Below are 20760 nucleotides of genomic sequence, written 5' to 3'. Positions count from 1 at the left end.
ATAACAATAAAATAAAATGATCTGGAGGGCCGAATAGAATTATCTGGAGGGCCGGATCCGGCCCCCGGGCCTTGACTTTGACACATGTTGTCTAGGCCAACAATAACTTCTCACCATCATCTTCTGTCCTGTGCTATCCTTTCTAGCTCCTTCCAGGCCCTTCCATTATGTGTTCCGTGATCTTCCTTGCTTTCTATCCCGCTCAGGATTCCACGTTAGAGTCTAGCAAATAATTCTGGATGTTGGTTTTCTCAGAGTGTGACCTAGCCAACCCCATTTCTGCCTTCTGATCTCTTCCTCCACTTTTGCTCTTTCTGTGTTGCTGATGGTTCCAGGCCAGTGAATCTTGAGGATTCTTCCCAGACAAGATCTGATGAACGTCTGTTTTCTCTTGATGTGTTCTCCATGTTTCAGCTCCATACAGTAGGACAGACTTCACGTTCGAGTTGAACAGGTGACTCTTAGTGCGAGTAGTGATGAGAGGCGATCTCCAGATGTTTTTGAGGCTAAATGAAAGACTTGGTGTTATATAATTCCTTCCAGACACAAACTGTGATTTTTAATTTCTTCTTCAAGATATCTTTTTAAACGGTTGGCACTTCCATGTTTTGCAAAAGTCGCCATTCATACGTCACTAATCTGAGTCCCTGATTGGTCAAAGTTAAACTGCTCTAACTTTTAAAGGGGGGTCCGTACATGGAGCCCAAAAAGGGTTGTAGAAAGGGGGCCGTGGTGCAGAGGTGGTGCGGCCAATCTCAGGTGCTGCAGGTTCAATTCCCAAGACACTGAACCCCACCTTGCCTCTGATGGAAGGTTGGCACCAGTGATTATCAGCGGAGTCACCATCAGAGTGTGAATTGATGAATGGGCCTTCAAGAAAGGTAGACAAGCACAATCCAAGTATATGCCATTTTACCGTAGTGACGCATTAACACAAGAGTTTTGACTGTAGAAGCCAGAAATGTGCATTTTCATACCATTTAATTGAAAGTGACCCCCCGAATGCGTGTTTTCGAGCCTTATGTGAACACAGAATGACACTACCACCATCAGTCCTACCTAGAAGTATCACAAGTGGAATAGAACAAACTGCAGTCGGTAGAGATTTTTTTTTTTGTGCATCAAGAACAGAATGTAGAAGGTGATCCTCAGCATTTTGGCACTCAGAGACAAGAGTGACTTTCTCTGGCAGAAACTGATGGGCTGACAGACAACACAACTGCCTTCTGGCAGTGTGGAGTGATTGAGAAAGGCCAGCTGGCTAACGTCAGGTCTGGGGGGTGGAATGACAGATAAAATGTGGTTTTAGAGATTGCAAGGGAAGAAAAAGGTACTATCCTGTAGCTCTAGGTGGCCAAAAAAAAGTCTTTGTGAAATCAGAGAGGTAAATATTTACACCTAGTTGGACCAGACAAGAGGCCAACACTAATCTAGGTCACAAAATATATGCATAAATAAGAGGAAATGTGGGTAAACAGTAACATATTTGTTGGTACAATTGGCTACATTTGCCATTACTTAGCTAAAATACAGTAGAAATAACTCTTTAAACCCTTTAAAAAACAGGTAAAGCAAAAACAGGAAGTCTTATATTAAAACTCTTTCAAAGCTTCTTATTTCAAGACAAATTAAAACAATTTATGTTGAAAAATGACCCCAAAGTGAGTCTTTCAAAGCTTTGCTCCACTTCCTTCTTTTATGAATAATACAGCAGATACACAAAATAGCCCCACATTCATTCATATTCGAGCAGCTGAAACAACCAGTGACGGGTGCATTAGGATCTGTCACAAGGCAAGGAAATATTTAAACTCACTCCGCTGCAGCGTCCACTTCCCCAAATCTAACAGCCGTGCTTAACTTCACTCATGTTGAATTAAGGGCACCGGAGAATGATGAACCCGTTCTGAGTCATTAAAAAGTAACATTCCTTCACTGCGCTAATCTGATGTGATGCAAAAAAAAAAAAACACTTTTGATAAATGTGGCACACGTTAGCTTCTAAGTCCTTCCATTTTGCAGGATTTAGAGATTTAAATTTAACATACTTGTTTCTGATACGGTTAATCTTTTATGCTGCTGTGTGTTTTTTTAGGAGCTCAAGATGCTGCCAAAGCCAATCTGCTCCAGGGAAAATGCATATAAACATGCAGCACAGTTTGCTATGCAGTACACAAGAAAAAAAAAGATTTGACGAAATATTAAAGGAAGAAAATTAAATAAGGGATTAAAGCTATCGTTTTTTAGTAAAAAAGCTGAACAATTCTGAAAGTGAGTCAGAATCTGAAAAATTATATTCAGAAAAAGTTGTTAAATTTAATAACTCTGACAATAAGGTCAGAGAAGTGCAGAATCAGGATTATGAGATTAATGCATGAAAAATACACACACAGAAATCTACAATTTAGAGAAAAGATTTGTGATGAATTATGAAAAAAAGTGAATAAATAAAAAAAGATCTAAATTGCATCCAGTAGAGTGTGGTGTAAAGTACAAAAAAATATCTTTCACAAAAAAGTATTGGAAAAAAGGAGATTGAAGTTAATGAAAAAGAAAACTGTTAGATTGTGTCAGAAATGGGAAAAGAAAAATCTTGAATTGTACCTAATTTAGTTCAGTCAGTAAATTAAATCAGAGGAGCACAAACTGAGCAGTATGAGATTAATAAATAAAAAATAAATAAAAAAAAAAATTGTACATTTTATATGAAAAAAATACATTGCAATTTAAAAATAGTTAAAAACCCTAAAAAAGCTCTGAAAGTGCGTCAAATTTGGGAGAGAAATAAATAAAAAATATATAGTCGTTAATTTATAAGACTCTGAAATTAAAATCAGAATCAGAATTGAGCAACATGAGACGAGTAAATATAAAAAGTAAGTTGTAAAAAAAAATCTACAATTTAAAGAAAATATAAAAACCAAAAGGCCATTTAGTTCAATGCAAATAAGTTATACAAAATTAACTTTTTTGAGCTTTTAAGTGTATTGGAATGTAAATATCTCATAAAAAACAATCCCAAAGTGGTATTTTGATCCATTTACGCATCTCTGATCACTCCTCAAAAACCCTGCTCTTTGACCACCAGCCCCTCCCAAACCACACAAATGAGCAGGCCCTCACATTGTGATGTAGAGTGGTGATCAGAGCATCAGAGATCAAGTCATCTTCCTTCCAGGTAAGAAAAGGAGCTTGCAAAAGTAACTTATATTTCTTAAATAAAACTTTTATTAATTAATTTTAAAAAAAGCCTGCACAGCAAGAAAGCCCAGGTTCAAATCCCGGCTGGGGGACCTGAAACAGAACCTCAAACAGCAGTGCTAGACATTGTTTTTCTTTAACCAAATAGAACATGAAAAAAAGGAAAATAAGAAATTTAAGTGATTGATTTCCAGAGAAAAAAACAGATGGGGGGGGAGGGGGGATTACAGAATAAATGATCAAACTCTGAAATTGAAGTCAGAAGAGTATAGAATCTGAAAAATTAGATTCATTTTTTTTTAAAGGAAAATCTAAAAAAAGAAAAAATGACAATTTAGAGATACAATATTTTTGGAGAAAAAAATCCAATAAAATCAAAACTGACAGAAAAAGAAGTCTGATGGAAAAGAGTCACTTTTTGTAGGTTAAGGTAACAAATCTAAAAACGAAGTTTGAATTTACAAATTTAGATGAAGATTTTAAACTACATTTGTTTTTGCTTTTTACCCTTTTGACCCTAAATTATGCCTGTAGATATCTACTAAGACTGTTAAGTTCAAACCCGAGGGACATATTTTATTGACATTCAGCTTTCTACCTTTAACGCTTTTTTCAGTGTGAAGAAACCTGATAAAACGTGTCATCACAACCTTTCTCATCCAAGGTCACAAGATGCTCGTCTTGAAAATCCTCTCATCCCAGATGAACTGACTCCTTAAACCAGATTCTTATTCAACTTTGTGTCTCATATTATATTATACTTCCACTCCTGCAGTTCCTGGTTTAATATCCGTCTCCTATTTTTAACAATTAAACCAAAGATCTCTGCTAAAAAAAAAAAAAAGATTATTTTTTCATTTCCCAGCCTTATCCAAAAATTATTAATGGAGCCCATTCTATCCTCTCCTCCAAGCTCTCATCATATAGCATAATCTAATAGGAATAAATATGGAATAGCTCATTAAATCTTGTTTAATGAGTTTTTTCAACTTATTAAGCCTTAAATTATTAAGTTGTTCCTGATCCAGTCGTCACTAATTTTGTATCCGGCCATTAATGGATCATTAGGAGATCATTAGCTGTTTATTATAATTTGATCAGAAGTTAATCATAAGGTAACGGTGGCCACAAGTCCTTGATTTGTCTATCATTAATTCCAGTGTAACCAAGCAGAATTCTGTTATGTTGATTGGTCACTGAGCTTAGATGAGCTTAAATGAGAAATAATTGAAAATGGGCCTACAGGAAGTTCATGGATGTAGCTTACAGGATTTTGCTCCTGCATGTGTAGGAATTCTTCACAGCTTGAAAACATGACATACTTCAAAATTGATCCATTTAAAGAGGGGATCATTAATATGGTGGTGATTCGATTTAATTCATGACTCAAAATCAACAATTTAAAGGTTAAACCACAATTTTTACTATTGAAATAAATAAATTAAAGATGAAAACGTGTAATTTGGTCTACTGCGGGTTGTTTTTAATATTGATTGATTGATTGATTGATTGATTATTTAAGACAAGGGCAGCATATATTGATAAAAACATTTTAAAATGCAAATTTATAAGATTATAGCCTTTCAAGCTAATTTCCATCTTTAATCCCTTTAAAAAAAGTTGATCATTTCTAGTAAAAGAACAAATTAAATCAGTACAGAAAGGATAAAAGACAACACCAGAAACAGAAACAACAGATGGGGATGTCAATTAAAAAAAAACAAAAAAAACATAACAGCAAATTTATAAAACGTAGAAGCAACTATTACGAAAAAAAATGGGAAAAAATAGGTAAATAGACAGTAAAACAAAAACATGTATGTAACTCCTGCGATAAATATGCATGTTTTGATCAACATAAGTACCTAAAAGTAGTCCAGATCTGTTGTGTTACAGAGATGTAGTTAGACAGGACAAATTCCTTTTCCGTCCACAATTTTAATCAAGAATAAAGTGAATACTCACATGACAAAAGAACATCAAAGAACAGGTGCAGCGATGCAGAGCAGGTGGGAACAATCAGGGAAAACAAAAAAAAGACTAGATCTACACAAAACAAATCCAAACTTCAAAAAACTAAATCTAACATCAAAACCAGGATGGATGAGTCAAAGAAATCACAAGAACAGAAGCCAATCATCTTTGAGTTAAACACGACTAAACCATGACCAGGATGTGTCAAATTTGACAACATATTACGCCGAAACACGAAACTGAACATAGAAAGAAGCCGGTAGAGAACATGAACAAAGAGATGCTTGATTATGTTTGACATGCCTGCTTATTTTACACTATAAACATTGAAATTAGAATATGAGTATCCATGTACACACTGCAAAAACAGACCCTTTAGACATATGTAAAAATTCATACCCTATTTTGAAATGTTCCTTTATTAAGTAAAAAATATATATATATAGTTAGTTCATATATATAATTATGAATTATTATTTTTGGAAAAAATCTTTTAGTCACTGATACATTTTTTTCTGAAACTAGTATTTTTCTATGGAAAAACTTTTATAATGAGATTATTTTTCTTACAAGATAGAAAATAAAATATTGTTTTTTCTTGAAACTTTTTTTTTTAAACCCTGGAACACTTTCACTATAAAAAGTTACTCCATCATATTTTGCTAGGTAATTTTTACCCGAAATAGATCAAAATGTGACAACACATGCTAAATTATTTTTATTTTCAACTGGCATATGTAGGAAAATGGGAAATAGAAAAGCATAGGAAAGTCCTAAAAACATGCTTTAAAATTACTAAAAATGTTTGAATTTTAGATTAAAAAAAATCTTAAAAAAATGATACTGAAGACTTGACTTTTGGTCATGTGACACATAACACACCCAGGGACCCAATAAAACATATTGAAAATCATATAAATGCTTTGGCTTAATGCCATTAGGCTGTAGAGTTTTTGATTGAATTTTTTGCAACGTAAATTAAAAAGCTTTAATCCTTTGATCATTTGCCATTGGAGAACGTAGGGTGTAACAATTAATCAATTAACCTATGAATTGATTATACATTTCTATAATCCATCCAGATTGACCTGTCTGAGGCAAGTTGTAAATCAAATCGACTCATACATTTATAAAATCGTCTAAAAATGAAATAAATTGATTATAATCGGTATTTGAAAATACCAAATTGATTGAGATACAGTAGGTTTATTTTTCTATAGAGTAAAAACTACCATCGCAGTAGACAACACACGTGATGGCAGCAAAAATCAATTTGAATTTATCTGGCAGAATGTTCTTTATTGTTATTTTGAAGATGATACAGATGATTCGATTTGCATTAATTCTTGATTGTTTGTTTGTACACATATTTAATTTACACTTGATTATCTTGCAAGAAATGCAAAGAATCTGGAAAACTTCACCTGAACTGTTCATTACCAGGTATTAAAATCTCACTGGTTGAATTTCTGGCTAAAGATGTCCTGGATCTACTGTATAATAGGTCAACAAATCGAATTGGATCAATCAAAACGAACCAATATATATATAGAATATAAATTGTATTGGCAATCACAAATCATGATATGAACGAAATTGTTGTCATAATGTTTACCCGTCTAGGAGAGGGTGTCAAAAACATTCATGATTTACCGCCAGACTAAAGAGTGAAGTTCAGATTCAACAGCAACATTACACATATAAAAACTCTGCCAAAGGTTTCATTATTTATGCTTCATTTTGGATGCATTGACAGCTTCAGAGCTCGTCTGCCTGAATAATTGATCGCCCTACAAACAGCTTGTGTAAGAACACTTTACCTTTAAGGACCTTAATTGATTCTGACACTGTAGATTATACAGTTTACAGCTCACACAGTGCATTAAAAAGGTAAGGAAATCTCTTAATCCATATTTAAATCCACTATAAGTCTGGATTTACCATCAAATATGCAATTAAGATTTTTTTTTCTGAAAGTCAAACTAATATTCTGTCAGGGAATTTCACAGAGCGCCGCTCTGTTTTTGTTTGAGTAAATAATTATGAGAAAAAAATTGGCTGATCAGGCATCCATCAACAGACTGTTTCATTGTATAATAATTCACAACCTCATTGCCGGGGATAAGAGGGTTTTACATAATGCCTCTTGCCTTTTACTCCAAGAACAAAGCTGGGCCCCTCATGTCTCACTCTTGAATCTGCGGGTGAGCTTGTGATTAATGTGTAATTGACTTGATGAATGGGTTTCCCATTCCATGAATCCATCAAAACACTGCTTGATTAAGCATCCTCTGCAACTTTGATTAAAAACCAGCACCATCAGCTTCATTTAAACACAAGCACGGTTTCATCGTGTTTCAAAATCTGGTCACAACCACTGATTATCTCCTCGCAATGTAGGGTAATCAATGCACGCAGGGGCTGGGTATTGAGGGATGGCCGAGTTGTGGTTGTAAGGCGTACTTCGCAGGCGGCGTAGAGGCGAGTCGGCCTCGTTTCAGCAATCAGTCATGCCAACAGAAGTAAAACAGGATAGATAGGGGGCAGAAGTGAAGACGGATAGAGGAGCGCACGAGTTTGAAAGGTGAGAATAAGATGAAATGGGATCCAGGCTTGGATGGGGAGATGGATGCTGAAAGTTAGACAGTGTTGTGAGGAAAGTTTGATAGGAGTGGCGGGAAGTGAGTTCATGCATGTGAGTGATGAAAGAGACGGACAGGTGCTGAAAGAACAGATGATGAACAGACATGTTTCATGGTTTTATGAATATTCCAGACACAGACTGTCCACCTCCGTCCACAAGAATCTACACATTACACTCTATTACTGTGCAACATGAAAATCAGAAAAGGATTATGATTGGTCAGGACCTTGTGCCTCAATATGATTCTGCTACACGTTTATGTACACGTCTATGCACGTTTGTATGTACCTAGTGACTAGTTCCTGACTGGGAACAGTCAAGAGAACACTTTGTCTCTTTGTGAGCTTCTCTTACTGGCTGCTTTATTCGGCACACCTCTCTAATTGCTTGTTAAATCAAATTTCTAATCAGCCAATCACACGACAGCAACTCAATGCATTTAGACATGTAGAAAAGTCAATGGACGTATAGTCAAGACAATCTGCTGCTGCTACTACTGAGCTTCAGAATGAAGAAGAAATGTGACAAATTGACCTTGAAGGTATCGTGTTGGTGTTTCAGAAACTACTGATCTACTGGGATTTTCACCCACATCCATCTCTAGGGTTTACAGAGAATGATCAAGGGAAAATATTCATCAAGTGGCAGTACCTCTTAATGTCAGAGGTCAGAGTAGACTGATTCCAGGTGAAAAGCAACACTGGTTACAACTGAGGTGTCCAGAAGAGCATTTCTGAATGTACAAGTCCAACTTTGAGGCAGATGGCCAACAGATGACCACACCGTGTGCCACTCCTGTCAGCTAAGAACAGGAAACTGAGGCTACAATTCACACAAGATCACCAAAATCGGACAACAGAAGATTGGTAAAATGTCGTATAGTCTGATAAGTCTCCATTTCTGCTGCGAATTTCAGATGGTAGGGTCAGAGTTTAGCATCAACAACATGAAAGCATGGGTCCATCTATCAACGGGTCAGGCTGGTGATAGTGGTAAAATGGTGTAGGGGACACGCTTTGGGCCCCTTAGTACCAACTGATCATGGTTCCAACTCCACAGCCTTCCTGAGTATTGATGCTAACCATGTCCGTCCCTTTATGACCACAGTGTACCATCTTCTGATGCTACTTCCAACAGGATAACGCTCCATGTCATTAAGTTGGAATCATCTTAGACTGGTTTCGTAAACGTGACAATGAGTTCACTGGACTCAAATGACCTCCACAGTCAGCAGATCTAAACCCAATAGGTATCATGGATGTCCAGCCAACAAATCTGTAGAAAGTGTGTGATGCTATCATGTTAATGTGGACCAAACTCTCTGAGGAATGTTTCCAGTACCTTGTTGAATGATGCCACCAAAGATTCAGGCAGTTTGAAGGCAAAAGGGAGTACAACCCAGTACTGGCAAGGTGTACATCATTTTTCTGAATGTTTATTTGGAGTCGTTTATGTTCCAAACCCTTAGAGTTTGATATAAACAAATATTGAATTTTTCATACTAGGAGACACCATATAAGTAATTTCCTTTTTATAAAGTGCCCTTTATATTCCAGTGTGCCTTATGTGCAAATTTTGGTTGTGTTTAAACAGCATTCAAAGACTTGTCCAAATATGTTAGTACAACTTTGGTAAAATAGAAAGCTACACACTTGATTGACTGTTTGGGCACTATGAGGGACTGTAGTCAGGAGCCTGGTGGAGTACAATGCTTCAGCACATTGAAGTGAAAAAGTGAGAGTATTGTTTTCTATTCTATTGTGGGGAGGTATTGTCAATAACTTATCCATTGTGTTGTCCTCTCTGTAAAGGCTGATTTTGCAGATTAAAGACACAAACATAAGGAACAACACCCCCTCTAGGCATTCTGGGTAATGTTCTATACTACATTATCTAACTATTATATTTCACTTAAAATGCCTTATCCAGTGCGTCTGATGTTCCTAAAATACAATAACTTGCCAGGAGGTTAGACAACATTTTTTCTAGATCATGTATCCATTGTGGTTTTTAGAAAGCTTTGGTTCAGGATATCATGCATTTAATCTAAATAACTTTGATTGGAAGAACACCAAGTATAGCTTCTGTTCCAATTACCAACACTTTTACGGGTTCTGATTTCTAGCTACGTAAAACCAATCAGACATTTGTAGGAAGGGACACAGAAAAAAAGGATGAAATTGAAACTCATAGCCGGGAGTTTCCTATTCTTGTTCTATATTTATGTCTAAAGTTGAGATTATGTCAGTTGTGGGACATATCTGTAGGTGGGCTTCCCAGTCATTGATGGTTGGTGAACCACCAAAAAAAAGAAACATTGTGTGCCCCAACTGCTTAAGGTGTCTAGAATTATGTCATTTGAGTTTGTGCACGAGGGAGCAGGAAGATTTGATACAGTGTGAAATCCTGTGCCTGGTCTGACTACTTGGTAAAATTGAATTTCAATGTTGCTTTTAACACAGTATGAACAGATGGTCTAAAAAAATACATGTGACATCCTATAAAAAAATGAAATAAAAATCCACTAGATATATAGTGGATGACTTTTTCATGAATAGATTTAAGTCAAAGTAGACATACATGGAGTTCCCCAAGGCTCTATGCTAGGTCTTTGCCAACTTATCATTTACTAAAGATAACAATTTAGTACGTTGTTAATTTAAAGTGAATTAGCACATGAATAACTGGATGAACCGCAGATTTCTTTTGTTAAACAAAAAACTAGACTGAGACATTGCGTCTATTCAGAGAAGTGGTGGGTTTTATTAATTCCAGAACAATCCACAACTTGGCACTATGAGGTCATATGATAGATAGTTTAACATTTGCCAATTTGTTTTCAAACAAGTTATTTTTAATTCATACAGCATAGAAAAATCAACACATTCTCCCTCCAAAGTCGTCACATATTGAATTGTGGTTAAGGACCGCTCTTCATGACTTTTTGACGTTTTGGGTGTCCCCAAGTCGTCGTTTTCATTAAATCACAGGTCTCCAACCCCCGGGTCGCAAACCAGAACCAGTCCAGTACAGTGTTACGTAGTGCACCAGTACCCTAACCTGACGCCGAAACAGATGTGGTACTGGACCCGAGTTAAGGTTAGGGTACTACTACTGGATGCATAGCGATTCCCGAGGACCAGTATGCATCTGGTACCACATCTAGTACCGTGTCCCGAAGGTTGTGGACCCTCGATTTTACGAAGAGCCAGATCATTAAAAACGACAAGTTGGGGACACCCAAAACGTCAAAAAGTGACGCAGAAGGGGCCTTAACCAAAAGTTAATACGACTTGGGAACAAGAATGTGTTGGAAAAACATAACCTCGACAGGATTTTGGCACCAAACCTCCAGAGATCTCTTTATATCTGGAATAGCTCTACTTTTCCAGTCTCACAACATTAGTTTGTTGGTTCTAGATGTCCAAACCAATTTCCAAGAGACGTCTCTTTTGTCTCAGGCCTCGTTTTCCTGTTTTGTTGTACCTAAACCACAGCAAGTTTTCCTGTTGCTGGATTCCATTTTGTATCATCATTGTTGTCTTCCTTTGCATTCCAACCCCAGCGCCGGCTACATGCACGATATACCAAAACCACACTAGTGAAAACACAAGAGGATGTGGGGCATTCATTGACATACCAGTCCCTATGATGACAAAACCCCATATTTTAAAAATGTTTGATTTTTATTTACTACAAAATCCATTTGGGACAGCATACCGGAACTGCTATGGAAAGAATGTGCAGCCCTACTGCTCTCTCCTCAACTAATTAGATTTTTTTTTTTTTTATCTCATCTTCTTTTGTTTACCATTTTGCTGATTTCAACAGTCGGATTCCATGCAAGGATGATTTAAAAGATGCCTGAGTCAGTGTTAGAGTTATTTATGAAACCTACCAAGCTCTAATTTAGGTGCATCCTCACAGCTCCTAATGTTTGAGCCAATTGTCATGCATTAAATCTCGTAAAGTCAGCACTTCAGAAGCATTGGAACTTGAATTTGACGGTTATTTATTCAAAATTTTCTGCCAGCGGCACTGCGAGAAAAGCGAAAATTTTCAAGTAAACAAGTATTATAATAATTTCCACCAAAACTTTACAGCCTTTAAATGGTGATTACCAACAATTCTTCCAAATAGAAATGAACCAATCTAGTGCCAAAAGCAATCCTGCTGTTTCTCAATGGCTCCCAGCATGTGAACATCAGCCACAAACAGACTAATTTCGGCTTAATTTGGATCAAAGAGGCCACAAATTTTTAATTTGTTCCAATAATTTGACTTTGCACACTTTTAATGTGTTCTTTTTAAATCTGTCTAAAGGCAAGCAATTTAACATTGTTGTTTAAATCAATGCGGTAAAAGTTTTACAGAAACCAGCTTGGACTCTTGTGATCAATTGAATTACAGAATCATTTCTCAAAAGTTACAAAGTCAAAATTAGAAAAAAAGGAACCTTATGTAGAATGTCCTTCTCAAGTACTCCACACATCAATGCTGCTCTTCTAATTTATGTGTCTGAAGTCTGTTTTTTTTTTCTCAGATCAAATGTGGTTTCTGACTGCAACATTTTTGTCATGTTTCTCCTCTGTAGGCCATTAGCCCACTTTAATTTTCAGAGCTTTAGAGATAATGAAACCTTTTTTTCTAATTTTCTTTGAGTGCAAGATCTTTGATTACGGCTCAAATGATTATTAACATTGGAGTAGAACTTTCCCCCTCATTTTATATGGTTTTATCCTTAGAAGTCCGATATGGTGCAGTGTCTTTTTTTGCCATTCCACTGTAATTTGGGTCGACAATCTTGCTTTATTTTTGTTTAAAGACCCACTACAATGAAAACAGTTTTTTTTTAGATTGTTTTAATGTGTTCTTGTAGAATTTTTCTGATAATTTTCTGACAATTTTGGGATTAAAATTGCATTTCTAAGTATTTCTGTTATTCAAATCGTGCTGGATCAGTAGCAGAATAAAAAATACTGTTAAAAAAATAAAGTTTTCAATTGTGACCCAGCAAATGAAATGGGCGAAAGTCTACCTGCTCCATTCTGATACATCCACTTGCAGACAAATAAATCCATTAAAGTCTTTGTTTTCCACGTCTAAGCTAGAATCTGGCTCAAAACTGTACAGGTGGATAGCTCCAGCATTCCTCGCCAAATTTTGTTGTACTGGTAATATTAGCTTGAGGTTGTTAGCAGCCGTAGGGGAGAGAGTAAACAAAAAGATGATGGGATATCAGTGGAGGCTTACTTCCACATCAGTTGTCTCACCCATAACTCAGAGACAAATTCCTGATGATCTCCTGCCGCTCTGCGAAAATATGTCTTAAATAAGGCTACAGACTTTTTAATTTGGGTTAAAAACTTCATAAAACTTTATTAAAAGACCACCAGGAACACTTTTCCAAGTGATAAAAAATAGTTTGAGTTAGACTTTAAACTTCAACTCTAAACCAAACAAAGTTTTCTTTTAAAAATCATTTTCATCAAATTTTACCTATAGTACAAAAGTTAGGAAAACCAACAAACAACAAGCACATATTACAACAGCTTAAGCTGGTCTTAGCAGTTAAAATACAGCCAAAAGAAAATGCAAAATTCTACAGGAATCATTCTTGTTTCTATTTTCCGTTCAGCCTGCATTAATTCACAGTAATGACTGAATAATTTTCAATTAATCCCACATCTTTTCCCATTTTTGAAAACATCAATATGTCCACTTAGATCATATCTTGTTCTGTCTAAGGTGATGATCTCAGAAATCAAAGTTTTCCACATGTGAACCGAGGGGTCTTCATTGCCATTCCACCTACACATCATCGCCTTCCTATAGCCAACATCAGAGGGCACTGTATGACATCTCTGTGAACTCTCAAAGAATCCGTAAAAGCCCTAGTAGGGAAAACTCTAAGAAGGGGGCAAAGGGTTTGACCTTTGACTGAACTATAATTTCTCTGAACAGCACCCTCCAAAACAAGTCAATAATCTTACATATCCCCATAAGCAGTGAAATCTGGATCCTTGGTCTGATTGGCATTTAGGGCAGTTTGGTGAAATTCCCAGATAGTATTTACTATATATGCAGTGAGGGATTTAAATATTGTGTAGAATATTATATTGAATTTTCATAAATGTATTTGCTGTATATGGATATCGTTGCAGGCAGAATCAGAATTTCTACCCTTGAGTAGATTACTTATATTATTACTTAAATATTATTGGGTACTTAAAGATTTTGTAACTACCTATGTACCTAGTATGTAACATTTAAGCCTATCTTTATTCAATATTTGCAGCTAACAGTAAAATCATAGTAAAATTCATCAACATTTTTGACAGTCCAAAATAATTTGTTTAGTGACTATCAGAACAACAGTCACTGACTATATGATCAATGACTATCGTCTGAAAGCTCCAAATGTTTCATTTGTGTGTTGATTGAGCGGGAATATTTGTAAAAATCTTGAGCTTGTATAATATGTTGGGTTTGTATAAGCTCAAATGTCTTGAATTTACCCTTATCTCATACATCGTACATCTTCTTTATTCTCGCATCTACCCAAGATCTTAGATAGTTGCCGTTTGGTTTCAAGTCAGGATTGTCCACCAGTCTTGTCAATTAGATTAAATTCTGGTTCTTATACCTTAGAATAGTTCTTGACTTAATATCACAACTAGGCTAAATGTATTTTAAGTCAGGTTCTCCCTTTTGTCTCCAATAAGTAACAACTTGGTTTCTTTGTTGGCCGCCTTCTCAAAAAGGTTTCTCTTTTTTGCGCCTTTTTGTTTCAAAACTTGAGAGACAGCAGGCACTGCAGACAACGCCGATCTATTTCCAGTGACTTGACTCATGTCTTGTGATCTACGACCAAATCTAGTGAGCTGAGTCTCAAATTAGCTCATGAGATTTGGTTGCGATCCACAAGATTTGAGTCACGACCCACAAGATTTGGTTGCGACCCATGAGATTTGAGACGGTACTCAAGAGATTTGGGACCCAATCTACGAGATTTGAGTCGCGACCCATGAGAATTGGTCACAATCCAAAAGATTTGAAATGTGACCCACGAGTTTAGGTCGCAATCGATGAAATTTGAGTCATGATCAATGGGATCTGAGACGCGACCCATGAGATTTGAAATGTGACCCACGAGTTTAGGTCGCAATCTATGAAATTTGAGTCATGATCAATGGGATTTGAGACGCGACCCGTGAGATTTAACCCACGAGATTTAGGTCACAACCCACAAGATTCGGTCGCAACGAATGATATTGGGTTTGAAATCCACGAGTTTTGAGACATAACCCATGACATTTGAAACACAACCCATGACATTTGAGATGCAACCCACGAGATTTGAGACGCGACCCATGAGATTTGAGACGTGACCCACGAGATTTGAGACGCGACCCACGAGATTTGAGACGCGACCGACGAGATTTGAGACGCGACCGACGAGATTTGAGACGCGTCTCACGAGATTTGAGCCGCAGCTCACAGACGTGAGTCAGGTTAGCCACCAGAAATAGAGCTGTTTTCAGCACCAGCCCCTGCTGGAAAACCTTCTGAGATTTTTTTAGTTCAGAATAATACGACCAAGTAAATATGAACAATTCAATAAAGGTTTATTATTAAAGAATAACATAGAACAGGAAATAAGGATTCCATGCATTTGTTTTAACAACAACTGCCATCCTCCGATCTTTTCTTAAATTTATTTTCCTTTACGCATGTTTTATGTTCTCTTCCCTAGCCACTTAACCCAATATCAAATGGAATTCACTTTTAGTCGTTCTTGATTTCTGTCCAAACGTCTCTGTTGGAACAGCCTACAAATGAGCCTGACCCCCTTGTAAAAAGGACAGACACACACTGAGCCAGTGAGAGACCACAAGTGAAGTGCGGTTGTAACCTCTGTCATGAAACTAGACCTGTGGTGGCCTCTTCACTTTCAGAGACATCGACCTTCTCTGTGTTTCTCAGCTTGTGGTGTCACCTTTGCCTCGTAGTAGAATGGCTGACAGAAGGGAAAACTTAACTCTATAACACATGTAAAAATCTAAATCACAGCAACCTGAATTTGTCTTTAAGGAATTTTCATAAATCTCTCCACTAAAATACTTTGAAAGTTCATCCCTTCAAGCCACAACATGCCCTCATGAATAAGCCAACCAATGTTCATTTAACATTACAATGATGACACATTTGTTTTGCATCTTGTTAGCATTAGCTAACTTTATCTACCAGCTTTAGGTTTACACAGATGCTTGTACAACTCCCAATGCACCTTTTAAATCAATGAAAATTTCATAAGAAAGTCCGGCCAGAACCCTACTGCTACTCAATCACATGAATATTTATCTGACAGTTAACTGATATCTTTGCTGCGGCGCAACTGGAAGCAAAAAAAAATATAAAACAACAACAGACAACACGATTAAAGGTCACAACCTTTAACAAAATCTGTTTTTCTTGTTGAGTCCTTAGGTCATAGAGATTTGAATAGGTTATTTTGCTGATGTTTTATGAATTTCTGATCAAGTTAGTTTACTCAGAATAGTATTGATTTATCCAATTCACAACTTTAGGCAGTTAGCAAACAATGTTTGCTAGCATGTGTTAGTTAGGTTTGGTGTGTGTAAATACTGTATATAGAAAACTGAATGTTTGCTGACTGAGCCTCTACAGCACATCAAGACAATCTTATCAAAAGTTGACAACAGTAATTGTGTTTCCATTGACTATGAATGTGATTTGCGATAATAAATTCCACTGTGGAAATACAAAAAAAATTGTAAAAACTCTAATTATCGAAAAAAGTTTTTGTGCTTGAAGGAGGTGGTGTCACTGTGTTTTTTAATTAAATATTGCATATATTTGTGTTTATTCACATAATTATAATATAATGGAAACAGTGTAATTGCAAAATTGTGTTTTTTCCATAAATATTACCCATTTAGAGCATTGTGTACTTGATCCCACAGCTAAAGTGCATCGAATTTTCTTCTACACATTATGTTTTTTTTATTTCAAACTTCTTGTTATTTTTTCGTATTGTGGTATCCTCTAATTATTAACATCTACAACAAGCCAGATGAGCTTAGGTAGACTTTCTGAATCCTAAATGGTTTCTTTTATTATTAATTATTGTCAAAAATGACATAAATGATTCATATTCTAAGATAATCAAGATAATAAAAATAAAAAAATCTCTGGAGTGAGACATCTATGTCCTCTGATGATTGGCTCATAAAATAAACCACAGTTTTTATATCTTAAATTAATATATATCAAATTAGATTGTTTTATTGAGATTAACCATGTATATCCAGTTTCCCTGGCAGCCTATTACAAAGAAATAGTAATAAAGCAAAATCAGGAAAAAAGGAATAACCCATCAGCCTTGGTTAGAAATCCCAACTATGGCACAAAATAGTGAAATATTTTTGACTTTTTTTGTTGCAACTGTAATCACACGTGAAGGACTCTCGCAAGAACGAAAAGATGGGAATTGAAGCAGAGCCGACAACTCCCTGGGAAACAAATAAATGGATCAGACGGCATTAAATTCTCCAAGCCTGACACAAATCATGCGGTCTGACGAAACAATGGCTGACCTTCAGCCAGCGTTGCGCCCAGACTGACCCTTGCACGGCCAGACTCATCACTCATCTGCACGTATCCTACCATGATGCCTGCAGGTGCAAGAACCAGCTGAAAACAACTCTGTTGTTCTCTTTTGTTTGATTTAGTTATTTTATTCAAAGTTACTTCAATTCTAACCTTTAGAAATAATCTTAGTAATAAAACAGTTCAACAGTTATGTTTATTTGGGAGAAAATTCCACAATATTACTGGGAGTTGGTGAAATTCTTTAAGTTTTTGATGAAGATGTCATAATGTTATGTTGATACAGAATATCTAACACATGTTGAAGAACCATGTTATTGAGAGGCTTCTTCTTCTTTTACTTTTTCGTACTGCACAGTAGTGGGAGTTCACCATCTACTGTTGGAAGAGTCTTGGTGTGAAATGTCAGAGTGATGCAAATCTTGTGAATCGTGCTCTAGTCTTTTTCTGTCACAGCTCCATTTCAATGTAAGTTGAACTTAGTGTCATATAGTTTTGGGTACAAGCCACAGTTGCGTATTTCTTCCCCATGATTAATTTTCAAATGATTCACACTTCTGTGAATTAAAAAGGACGCCATCCATACATCACTTCCAAATCCAAGTCTTCCAAGAATCCAAGAATTGCATCCCTAAGGGTGGGCGAAACTGAGAATTTGGGCATCAATCCGATACCAATATTGCCAATATTGATACCAATACTTTTTCTTGAAAGGTTTGATAATAGAAAAATTTTGGAAATACACAATTTTTTGTTAATAAAGTACTAAAAACAGGACTGAGACCATCGGCAAACACAAATGTTTCTTAACAAATTACAGCAATCTGAACAGAAAATACATTAAATATAGAGCATGTATATTAATAATGGCATAATCCAATATTAATAAGGAAACATTTACTAGTGCAGCATTTTTGTAAAAAGCTACTACAATTTAACAACAAAAAAACAACACAAATATATTATTTAAAATAAAGGCAGTAGAAAAATAACTCAGTAAAAAAAATGCTCTAATAAAGTTAAAATAAATCTCATTATTTGTCACTTACCTATGGTGCGTGACATTTGACCCCTCCCCTGGGGAGTGGTGAGTTGAAGACACAGCTACGGGTGGGGCGGGAAAGGAGCCTGAGATGGAAGCGAACGCTGAGCTGCAGAGAGACTGAACAAGAACAGGAAGTTGTCCTTAACATTGGGTTGAATTTTAATATTCCTCTCTCACTCAGTATGAACCTAACTATTATGTCTTTTATATTCATTTATAACATCTGTCCGTGGACAACAGATGAAAACTAGAAAAGTCGCATTACCTGCGATAATGCTAGTGTGAATGCATTATCGCGCTAATGCGGTTGTAAATGGCGTAAATTGCTTAAATTTGCAGTAATTGCTTAAATTGTATAACTTGCATTAAGTGTCTAAAGTGTATAAAGTGTGTAAAGTGCTTAAATTGCATTAATTGCATAAACTATATTAATAGCTTAAATTGCGTAAAATTGTGCAGTTGTGTAAAGTTGTGTTAAATTTGTGTAACTTGTGTAATTGTAAGAATGTCTAGTAAAAGCATGAATTTCCTGAACATGCTGGATGTGTAAAATTGCACAAAATGCCGAATTTGCTTAAAATTGGCTCAAATTGTGTAAAATTGTGTAGTTGTGTAAAGTTGTGTTACATTTGTGTAACTTGTGTAATTGTAATAATCTGTAGTAAAAGCATGAATTTCCTGAACATGCTGGATGTGTAAAAATTGCTTAAAATGCTGAATTTGCTTAAAATGTGCACAAATTTGTGTAAAATTGTGTAGAATTGTGTTAAATTGTGTGATTTTGTGTAACTTGTATGAATTTTAACAATGCTGGAAGTACAAGCATGAATTTCTGGACATGCTGAATGTTTTAAATTGCTTGAATTGCATAAAGTGTGTAATTTGCAGGAATTTGTAAAAAAAAATCCTATTAGTTATAATGGGGCTGAAAAAACGCACAAATTGTGTAACTACGCAAAAACTGTAAAGTGCACAACTACTAAAAATACAAGCAGTAATGTCGTTAACGAGCTGAACGTTTTGATACCAAGATTGTGTAAATCGCATAAAGTGTGCTTGAGTTTTTACGTGTCAAAAAACGTATGGAAGAAAACGTAAAAAAAGATTCTCAATAGTGTGAATGTGTGAATGCATTGAATGCATTCACACAAATAGCAGTTGGGTTAATTTAATGAGCACTGTCCAAGAGAAAAAAATGAAATTGGAATTAAAATTAACTTTTATAGGCAACAATAACACAACTGATTTAAAATCTTGTTTATTTTTACATCAGCTATTCACTACTTTCCAGAAAAAGTGACAGAATACACAGATTCCCTTCATTTAGCGCCAGTCATTTCTGATCAGCATCATGTGAACTACAATAACTGACAGAACACGATTTCCCACAATCCATTGTTTTGTAGTCATGATGGCAGAAGTCAGTGCTGTGCCAGATTTCAAGCTACACCTACCTAGGCTTCCGCCTTGCACCCACCCCGTTCTCGCGATATTTTGTATGATGATTGACATGTGAAGTCAGTGTCAAAATTACAAAACATGCACCACAATCAAGGCAATCTGTACAGCACTCCATCTCAAAAACACCTACCACTCCTTCTCAAATACTACCGCTTGATGATGTCATCAATAGTCGCCAGTCATCTATGCTAGCGAGTAGCTGCCAGCGCACAGAAAACACATAACATCAACATTAGGGTTCGGAAAGTCTGCCTATGACTTTAGAAAGTCGTGCAAAAATTCAAAACTTACATTCAAGTGTACACTTCTGTTTTTTCAGAAGCCTTAGATTGGCCTTAGATTTGTCAAAGTTCAACCTGTCTAAACTTGTACACAGAGCCTGAAAAGCGCCGCAGAAACTTGCATAGCTACAGTTTGGAACGCAGAAGCATATACTGCACGCGTAATTGCATAAACTTTTCATTAAAAGTGGTTTCTTGAGCATGCGTTGCTTGAGGGCGGCGTGAACATAACTTTATACGAGTGCAGTTTGTCCTTCCTCTCGTGACAGTTTTTTAAATATTCCTCCACACACCACTGCTTTTTATTTCAAGCTGATGACTCAAGAATCTGAAACTGGGTTGCAGGATCTTTTTTTTAAGTATTTGTTCGATGGGGGGAAAAATGAGGTCACATCCCCGCAATTTATCATGTAATAAAGTCTCATTAAAGGATTCCCCACCCCCCACGCAGATCAAAGAGGACATTTTTTATGGACGCCATTAACAAACCCAAAACTGTTTACCTCCTCAGAATTGGAATT

At 36.2% G+C, this 20760-nt stretch overlaps 1 long non-coding RNA gene across 14 annotated transcripts in view; it reads right to left on the bottom strand.

Annotated features, from left to right (window-relative positions):
• Positions 1-20760, bottom strand: part of LOC112153093 — a 97878-nt gene that overhangs the window by 57787 nt on the left and 19331 nt on the right. For 13 of the 14 annotated variants that reach the window (XR_004947120.1, XR_002920444.1, XR_004947114.1 and 10 more), the window contains one exon: positions 18502-18614. This is a non-coding gene — a long non-coding RNA (uncharacterized LOC112153093). Of the gene's footprint in view, positions 1-61; positions 871-18501; positions 18615-20760 lie in introns of those variants that run through there. The other variant, XR_004947122.1, reaches the window with a different exon arrangement.

This window comes from Oryzias melastigma, linkage group LG23 (assembly GCF_002922805.2).
Source record: "Oryzias melastigma strain HK-1 linkage group LG23, ASM292280v2, whole genome shotgun sequence".
In the NCBI taxonomy this organism is placed as follows: domain Eukaryota; kingdom Metazoa; phylum Chordata; class Actinopteri; order Beloniformes; family Adrianichthyidae; genus Oryzias; species Oryzias melastigma.
Note: the sequence above shows the minus strand (reverse complement) of the source record. Positions and strands in the feature narration are given on the sequence as shown.